Genomic DNA, 8181 nt, shown 5'->3' on the forward strand with positions numbered 1-8181 from the left:
TAGTCATTTAGGTAACTGGAGAAGCCAAGACAGGGTAGGCCTTCTGCCTTACTACAACCTTTTGCAAAGTGAACTAAAACAAGGATTAGAAAGTTCTGAATTCTGCCGTCTTACTGCTCACCCACATACCTTCTTCAGCATCAAAGAGTGACTCCCTGATAGTGAAAGAACACAGGTTACAGATTCAGTAGCTTCTAAACCTGCTCCAAAACTGGTCTGGATAGTGGGGGTGTAGCTCAATACAATAGTAGAATACACAAGATTCTGGATTCAGTCCTCAATACTACGAAAATATAAAAAGTAAAGAAATGAATGAAACAAATCCTTAACTACTCAGGGAAATTCACTGACATCACCTTTAGCAGAAATAATTATTTCTCTTAGTGCAGTCATTAGAAATCAGTCAGACAGAGTAGCTCCCAGTGGTTCCTAGTTCACCAGTGGCTTCCAGCTCTTCAGTGGTTCCCAGCTCGGGCTCCCAGCTCAGCTGTTCTGTGTTGTCCTCCTTCCAGATCATGGCTCCTTGGTCCGAGTTGGAAAATGCCCAGCCCAATCCCAGTAAATTCACTGAAGGGGCCTCAGGTCCACAGTCTAACACAGCAGTCAAGGACGAGAAGACCAGCAAAAATGATATTGGGCTCCTATAACCAATATTGAACTGCTACCCTCCTATTCCACCGTGGTCCTAATAGAGGAACCCACTGAGGGGACTGACCTCTGGGACCTGCCTGAACTCCAGGACACTGGGATCAAATGGTCAGAGGGAGACACCAAGGGAAGATTCTCTGCATTTTCCAGGGGATTGGGAAATTTCATTCTTCTCCTGAGCTTTCTCTACTTGTTCATCTGCTCCTTGGATGTACTCAACAGTGCCTTCCAACCGGTTGGAAGGAAAATGGCTGGACAGTTCTTCAGCAACAACTGCATCATGTCTAACCCTGTGGCTGGGAGAGTGACTGAGGTGCTGGTGACCATCATGATGCATCATTGTCCATCATTGTCAGCATGGTTGCTTTTCATTATTGCTGAATGTGTAGGCTGATATCCCCATCATCATGGGGTCCAAATTGGAACCTCCGTCACCAATACTGTTGTGGCACTTATGCAGGCAGGAGATCGGAATGAGTTCAGAAGGGCATTTGCAGGGGCCACTGTCCATGACTTCCTCAACTGGCTCTGAGCTGGTGCTCTTGCCTTTGGAAGCCGCCATCCACTACCTAGAGATCTTGACAAACCTAGTGGTGGACACCTTTAAGTTCAAGAATGGAGAAGATGCCCCAGACCTTCTGAAAGTCATCACAGAACCCTTCACAAAGCTCATCATCCAGGTGGATAAAATAGCCATCCAACAAATTGCAATGCGTGATGCAGCAGTCCAGAACAAGAGCCTGGTCAAGATCTGGTGCAAAACTATCACCAGTGTGACTCAGATGAATGTCACCGTTCTCTCACCTGATAACTACACCTCTCCTTCACATTGCCAGACCAATGTCATACAGACTTGGACCATCCAGAATGTAATCTACAAGGAGAACATTGCTAAATGCCAGCACATCTTCATGAATTTCAGTCTCCCAGATCTTGCTGCGGGCATCGTCCTGCTTGCTGTCATCTGTTGCTGTCTGATTATTATAGTCAAGCTCTTGGGCTCTTTGCTCAAAGGATATATTTCCATTGTCATCAAGAAGACCATTAATACTGATTTCCCCTTTCCCTTTGCCTGGTTGACTGGCTACTTAGCACATCCTTGTGGGGGCAGGCAAGACCTTCATTGTACAAAGCAGCTCCGTGTTCACTTCTGCCATGACACCACTCCTTCGTACTAGAGTGATCACCATTGAGAGGGTATATCCACTCACACTGGGGTCCAACACTGGCACCACCACCACTGTCATCCTGGCAGCCCTAGCCAACCCAGGAAGCACCTTGAGTAGTTCCTTCCCAATTGCCTTGTGCCATTTTCTTCTTCAACATCTCTGGAATCTTGCTGTGGTACCCAACTCCCATTCACCCAACTGCCCATCCATTTGGCCAAAGACCTAGGCAACATCTCTGGGCTGGTTCTGAGTCTTCTACCTCTTCTTCTTCTTCTTCCTGACCTCGCTAACAGTATTTGGCCTGTCTCTGGCAGGCTGGCCAGTGTTGGTGGGCATGGGCATACCCATCATTCTGCTGGTGCTCCTGATCATGTACGTCTGGATGCTGCAGTGCCGCTGCCCTTACATCCTGGGTCTGAAGCTCTGGGACTGGGATTTCCTGCCCTTGTGCATGCATTCTCTGAAACCCTGGGACAGCATCATCTCCCTGGCCACCACTTGCTTCCAGAGACATTGCTGCTGCCGCTGCTACGTTTGCTGTTGTGTGTGCTGCATGATGTGTGGCTGCAAGTGCTGCCGCTGCAGCAAGTGCTGCAGGAACCCAGAGGAGGAGGAAGAGGAGCAGGATGTCCCAGTCAAGGCCTCTGGAGCCTTTGAGAATGAAGTTATGAGCAAAGAGTACCAAGATGAGGGCAAGGGTCAAGTGGAGGCCATGGGCATGAAGACCATGTCAATACTACAGGGTTCTAGGGGGACCTACGAGTCAGGAGAGTGTGGACCTAAATCCCATGAGATCCACCCCTTCCACATCTCTTGCCACATCACCAGGATTCCTGAGGAGGAGCAGAGCTGACATCAACTCTACTCTCCTACCAGAGTTTCAGCCTGTAGGTGAATTGGACTTATCTTGTCCCCTGCTTCCCAAGGGCATCTCCCCTCTCAGAAGACAGTCACAGAGACGGAGACTGTGAATGTGGCCTCACAGATAACAGCATCCTTACCTTGCCTAGAATTTGATTTCAAAGATCATACTTATGCAAAGGATAAGTGTTAAAGGAGGCATTAGGGAAGGTTCTGGAAAGGGCCTATGTAAGAGTATATGTAAATAGATGTACAAAGCTGACCTTTCTTGGTATAAAGCTTCATCCACAAAAAGAAAAGAAATCAATCAGACATACACGAATACATTTAAACTTAAAAGTGCCCTAAACTTAGTAAGTCCATTCCCAAAATTATGACAATCTTGTGTTGGAGCAATGTGGATGAAAAGTCCAATAGTGAAATTGGGAAGGAAAAATAAGAAATATAATATTGTACTCAGTATGTGGTTGGGTGCTGCCATGAGTGGCACACAGCATAAATATGGGGCAGTGCATGGGAAGGATAATTTAAGTCAATCAAGCTCAGGAGGGAGGACAATAAATGCATTTAGTTGCTTCACAGCAATGTATTAAGAGCATGATATGGAAGGGGCCCCCAGCTCCAATGTTGAAAGAGGACAGACATGTCCTGTGAGGATGACTAGCGTTTGCACTTCAGGAAAAGAAAGGGAAAACATTCTAAACTTAAGGAAGTTCCCAGAGTAAGTGTAAGAATGGATGGGGTGTGGAGGTGTAGGACACACAACTTTGGTGAGAGCAGAATACCGTGGGAAATAACATGATTTGGAAAAATAGGATCCGTCGATATTACTGAATGCCTAGCCCATATCAAGCTCTCGTACATCCATGATTTCATTTAGTTCTCAGAACTCCCTCCTCTCTGCGCAAAACCATACAATTCAGAGAAAATAGTGTTTGTCTTGGCTATGGGAATGTTGATATTGAATAAATGAAATTTTATCCAGGTTGGACCTGGTGGCTCGCGTCTGCCACCCCAGCACTCGGGGGCTAAGTCTGCCTCAAGTTCAGTGTCACTTCAGGGACACAGTTCCAGGCCAGCCAGGGTAAGACCCTGTCAAAAACAAAAGATAAAATAAAAAGTTTTAACAAAGATTTTAAACTTGAGTATGTGGCAATTGCCTAGCTAGCAGAAAATTGAGAAGGGAAGATGACTTGGGGAAAAGAATATGGAAAGTAATGATTTAGTTCAGGATCATGGATCCTTGGTATGGGGTCTTCCCCGTCCTCATAGTCCATTGGTCACCAGGCTACAAGGACAAAGGGAGCATAGGCAGCGTTGTACTGCCTGTGTGTATGGTGGAAATAGTCTTCCGGGAGACTGCTTCAGTGTTAGAGCTCAGCTTTATTCCAAAGCGAGGGGAACATAGAGGACGGGGACAGAAGCTGGGGCATCACCTAATTTGCATTTGGCAGCATGGTCTTACCATATTGCTGGAACACAACACCTAATTATCGTATGGGCCGGGAGGGGAAAGCATTTGCAGGAAACTGTGTTAAAGATCACATTTAAGAAAAGTCAGGCAGGGCTGGAGATTTGGCTCAGCAGTTAAGAGCACTGTCTGCTCTTCCAGAGGTACTGAGTTCAATTTCCAGCAACCACATGGTGGCTCACAACCATCTGTAATGAGATCTGGTACCCTCTTCTAACTTACAGGCACACATGTAGGAAGAATACTGTAAAATTAATAAAAATAAATAATTTAAAAGATAAGAAAAGTCAGGCATCCAGGTTCAGGGACAGCTTCCAAATAAGGTCAGGCAAAGAGCAGGAAGCCCTGCTGGGGAAATGGAGTCCTCTATTTGCACCAAGCTCGGAGAGCTGTCCAGACATGGTGGACTGTGACCCTAAGTGCGGGGTACTCCAACACAGGTACTAGGAGTATGACCACGCTCTCTAACTCCCTTCTAATCATACCTCCGCCACTTCTCATTGATGACACAGACACACAGAGCTTAGGGGTTTCCAGTTTTCATTAAAACTGAAATTGTACATTATCAACTTCAAAGTTTCTCCTTTTCAAGTCTCCACTTCGAAGCTCTCTTGCCGCAATCCTAGAGTATGAGTCACAGTTTACACTCGCCATTAACAAAGCTGCCAGACTTGTAGGGTACAATAAACTAAATAATTAGGGTGTCCATCATAAATTCTACTTTACAAACTCATCTACAACACATATGACTTTCTTAAGTTTTAATAATTAAATGTCTGTTTCACCTCAATATCAGGCTATCATAATGGAAACGTCTCTCTGCCACTGCTCCACCTCACTAGGCTCTCCTAATTGAGCAAGTCTTTTCCCATTCGGGGACTGGCTCCCAGAAAGACTTGTTGTCACCTTGGTGATATGTGTGATGTATCCTACATCCACATCGAGATCTTCCTACTGCATCAGGTTCATTTTTTAAAGCAATGAATAACTCACAGCCTGAATAGAGAAAAAGATTCAAATAGAAGGAATTATCTGGAGGAAAGTATCAGTTAACATCTCCACCAAACTTTCCCACATGTAATTTAGATTCCTACCAAGTTACCTCTCATCTAAGCAAGAATTAATAAAACTAACATTCAGTAAGCAATTTCTATAAACTAAGAACTATGACAGGCACGTTGTATACATTATCCAAATATTTTTGCAGGTTGACTGTTACATTCTTTACTGGCACGTACAGTGAGCAATCAATCTACTGGAAAGAAAGTCTTTAGCAGTGCAGAGGGAATTATTTAGCCCTTTCTATTAAATTAAAATGCATATCAGTCAAAATAAATAAAAAGCACTGTTCACTCATTGTTAGCCTTTTCTCCCAATAACTTCGTTCTATGGAAATTTTGTCATTTTTGTACTTGAAGAAAGCAGTGGAGGAGAAAAGCTTTCTGAAATACCCTTCTTTCTCAGATATCAACACTAAATTATAGACTGCTTTGAAACACTCTGCACATTACTGAACTAATTTACATAACTCCATCAGTAGCCCATTATCAATTCTATAGTTACTATATTAAATGTATTTATCCTCCAACAAATTTATTATGATACTAGCATTTTCATTATCACAGTCCTTTTATTACCAGTAGCAATTTCTTTAAGATCTGTTCTCATAGTCACTGATTACTCCAAAGTCTGGTCTAGTTATGTGGGGTGTCATTATTATAAATCACTCCTGTCAAGAGAGAACAAAAAGAGCCACCTCTTGAGTGAGCAACTTCTGTGGCATAGAGGCTACAGCCAGTGCACGATTGTCACGAGTACCTAGAGAGTGTGTCATGACTGAAGGCTGGAGAGAAGCGTCACTTCATCCTGTGAGAGATGTGAGAAAGAGAAAGGGCGCTGACCTTGTGAGCAGCAAAGTCAGAGAACTAAGTCTTGAGGAGAACCTTACTTGAGGGATGGATGGAAGATGACACTTCCTCCTACAGAAAGAGGGCAAGGAGTCTTGCAAGATTCTGCCAGGGAAGGAGTGAGTCTAGGCCACAGAGAAGGCAGTCCACAGAGAAGACAGGTCATTAACCAGACCTCTGTTAATGTTATTTTTGTTGCTGTCATTCCTTATGATTAAATTTCTGTGGAAAAGGCCTGCAGCTTTAGATGCGGTAAATTACTGAGGCAAAAGGTTTGAAGGGGAAGGTGGAAGCCAACGTGATCAGGGAGAATAAAAGCTGAAGCAAATGTGAAATCCTGGGCTGCTGCCACTTCTCCTGCTAACAAAGCAAAGCTTCTTCATTTTAAGTTAAGGGGGGAAACGCTGTCTGTGCAGATGCTAAATGCCGCGTGTGTGTCCAGACCAGTCTTCTGGACACTGGATGTGGACCTCAGGGGTAGAGCACTTGCCTAGTCTACACAAGGCGGTCTTGGATTTGCTCTCCAGTGCAGGCTGTTTTTTAAAGGTCACTGGAAAGGGAGCAGAGAATTGATAGTTATTATATTACTGCCTTAAATTCAATACTTTCCCTCAGCAAACACTCACTTCTATCTACACTTTGATTCTGCTCTATTCTGTGAGTGTACTATAAGGGGTGGGTATAGAATTTTAAGGAGAGTCGGGTGTTCTCAGCCGATAGGAAACTGAGGCTCAGATAGTTTAACAAACTTGCCCAGGTTTCTACAGTTAAGGGGATATGAAATGCCCTTTCTAGACACTATTCCTGGCGATTTCCAAATTGAAGTGGCTCACAAGTCAAATGCATAAAAGACATAGGCACGTGGCTCTTTAAGGGAAAATCTCAATAATTCTAGTCCATTTTCAATAGAAAATGTTATTATATAAATGGAAGGAGAAAACTTTCGGAGGGAGAACCAGTGACTAATGAAGTGGGGATTATTTGGATTTAGACAGAGCTATGAATGTGGGGTTAAACTTGATAATGAAGGGAGCTGGAGGTCAACCAAGGGATTTCATTTTTCTGCATCAAGGACTTAATGGGTTTTTAAGAGAATGTGCATCTGTAGAAGGGAAATTTTTCCGAGCGCACGTGTAAATTAGATTAAAATCAGATCAATCATGAGTAAATCTGTGAGGCGGCTATCGTGAACGCAGGCACAAAATGAAAAAAGGTTGATTTATGCTCCACTTTCCTCAGAAGGCTAAATTCCCATCCCCACAGAATGTCCCCTCGGGGACGTTTTCTCTGGACTCTCCCGCAGCCATCTGTACTCTTCTCACCGCGATGTCTCACCAGGTAGCAGTCTGTTTCCTGTAACTTAGATTTTTCTGAATGTCTCTATTCAGCCTGATTTGCTCTCAGAACTTTCCCCCGGGTTTTAGAATGGCCACTGCATGTCTCTCATCTCTTTCAGCCTCCACGCCTCTCTGTGCCTCCTCTCCTTCAACCTTACCACCTTTCTGGACGGAGTCTCCTATACCTGTGTTTTTCTTTTCTCATAAAAGAAATCATTTAATTGGGGCCTTGCTTACTCTTTTTGAGGGTTAATCCATGATCGCTATGCTGGAACCCAGACAGGCATGGCGCTGGAATGGCAGCTGAGAGTCTTACATACCAATCTGCAGGCAAATAGACACACACAGGACCTGGCATGGGCTTTTGAAACCTCAAAGTCCATTCAGTGACTCATCTCCAACAAGGTCACCTCTTTGACCTCTTCTGCTTTCCAGAATCAACTCGCCAACTGGGGACTAAGCATGAAAACACGTGAGCTGATGGGACCTTTCTCCTTCAAACCACCTCTTTCCACTCCACGTCCCCCAAGGCCTGTGTGGCCATATCATAATGCATTAAAATGCATTTGGTCCCACTTCACAAGCCCCCATAGCCCTTCAAAACTGTTTGAACATCTGAAGTCTTTTCTGAGACTCAAGGCAAATTCTTAACTGCAATCCCTATAAAATCAAAATCAATAGAGATCACTGGCATTCAATGGCACAGAATATACATTAGCATTCCAAAAGGGATGAAAGGAAGCACAGTGAGGAAATACTGGACCAAAGAAAGACCAAGCTGCAGCAGG

General features: G+C 44.2%; 1 pseudogene; it reads left to right on the forward strand.

The window, feature by feature from the left end:
- The first annotated feature begins 515 nt into the window (after positions 1-515).
- On the forward strand, positions 516-2670 carry LOC119815178 (annotated as a pseudogene).
- The last annotated feature ends 5511 nt before the right edge of the window (positions 2671-8181 follow it).

The sequence above is a fragment of the Arvicola amphibius genome, chromosome 5 (assembly GCF_903992535.2).
Source record: "Arvicola amphibius chromosome 5, mArvAmp1.2, whole genome shotgun sequence".
NCBI lineage: Eukaryota > Metazoa > Chordata > Mammalia > Rodentia > Cricetidae > Arvicola > Arvicola amphibius.